Source organism: Mycetomoellerius zeteki, unplaced genomic scaffold, assembly GCF_001594055.1.
Source record: "Mycetomoellerius zeteki isolate Tzet28-1 unplaced genomic scaffold, Tzet1.0 scaffold1135, whole genome shotgun sequence".
Classification (NCBI taxonomy): domain Eukaryota; kingdom Metazoa; phylum Arthropoda; class Insecta; order Hymenoptera; family Formicidae; genus Mycetomoellerius; species Mycetomoellerius zeteki.
In genome coordinates this window covers 28,168-29,771 of record NW_017256057.1, presented here as the reverse complement: position 1 = coordinate 29,771, position 1,604 = coordinate 28,168, and the positions used below count along the sequence as shown (strand labels likewise).

The window sequence follows — 1,604 nt, the reverse complement described above, 5'->3', positions numbered from 1 at the left end:
CAGTGCAGGAATAAAGAACAGATGTAAAGAGGATAAAAATGATACCTAACCTACACCGTCGTGTGTGCATTCACGAACGCACCCAGTACCAACTTTACCCGTCGACTTGTTGACATCGAGTAACGTGTGTTGTGTATGTAGTATTACACGCTCCAGTAATTTCAACTCGTTGAATAATTAATCGGTAGCATTTGATTGTGATATTAACCATAATAAGGATAATAAATTCGTCATTTTCCGTTCAAGTGCATGTGTAAATCCGTGACCGTATTGATTTGCGATGGAATGTGATCTTGTTGATTATCATGTGTATGCAATTTGTATTTCCCTCTTTGAGGGAAGAGTACTTCTTAGTTGCCGAATAATTAATCGGCAGTGATTAATAGCAGTGAGCCAGTAGATTCATTTATAAAAATCGGATGAATCCTTGAAGGTATTGATACGTGATACAATTTACAAAAGAAAGAAAACTTTTGAATACAATTACTGTGTGCAATGTGTTTCTTTCTATCAAGCAATAATTTTCAGTCGCTGAATGATCAATCGGGAGTGATTCATCGATTTGTAGGTAAAAGATTCATATGTATGTAAAAATCAATCAAGTGCGTGGATAAATCCGTGAAATTATTGATACGCGATACAATTTATAAAAGGAGGAAAACCTTGATTATTGTAATGTGTTTCTTTCTCGAGTCAATTCTCAATCGCTAATTAATTAATCGGTAGTGATTAATAATAACAAACTGATAAATTCGTTAGTAAATCGATCAAACGTGTGTGAGGAGTGGATTTGCGTAAAGATGATACGTGATACGATTAATGTGACAGACAAAAAATTTATTATTCAGTGTTTTGAAATAAAAAAATACAGTTGCAAGAACCTTTCCAACTGAAAGTCGACCGTCGACGACCTTAATTTTCAATTGCTTCTCGTCCTAAAAATTATTTGTGCCATGCCTACACTTGAGTCTCTTTAAGAGTGTTATGCCCGAACTATGACTTAAGCATTCTCAAAATTTCGGACGTGTGTGAAGTTGGCCCCGCACTTTTCGAATTTTGGATTTTTTTTTATTGTGCTGTGTTGTGCTACGTTTGTGCCACATTATGCCGCAAACCGCAATTCAATAGCATAAACCGTTTCCAAAAAAAAAAAAAAAAAAATTTGCTAGCCCCGCACTTTTCGAATTTTGGATTTTTTTTTTATTGTGCTGTGTTGTGCTACGTTTGTGCCACATTGTGCCGCAAACCGCAACTCAATAACATGAACCGTTTTCCAAAAAAAAATTCCATGCTGGCCTTAGGAATTTTTAGAAACGCGAAACTGAAAACCCCTGTATCTCGCGAACGGTACAAGATAATCGAATTCTGCGAGTTGTACCGAGTTGTGCTACTCAAAGTCTATGCGAAACGTTCATAAAAGGTCTGGAATGACAGAAGGGACGACGGAAATGGTTAAAAACGTGGTGGGGGTAAACAAAAAATTTGGTATTTTTGAATATTTTTGTGCCGAATTGTGCTACGACAGTACAATAACTTTTCCTCATGGCAAAATTTTCTGAGATCAACGGATTTCGCGGTATCGACGAAGTTATGCGTCAGCCGTT

General features: G+C 36.6%; 1 protein-coding gene across 1 annotated transcript in view; it reads left to right on the top strand.

The window, feature by feature from the left end:
• LOC108728256 (fatty acid synthase) overlaps positions 1-1,604 on the top strand; it is a 13,700-nt gene that overhangs the window by 2,156 nt on the left and 9,940 nt on the right. The window lies entirely within an intron of this gene.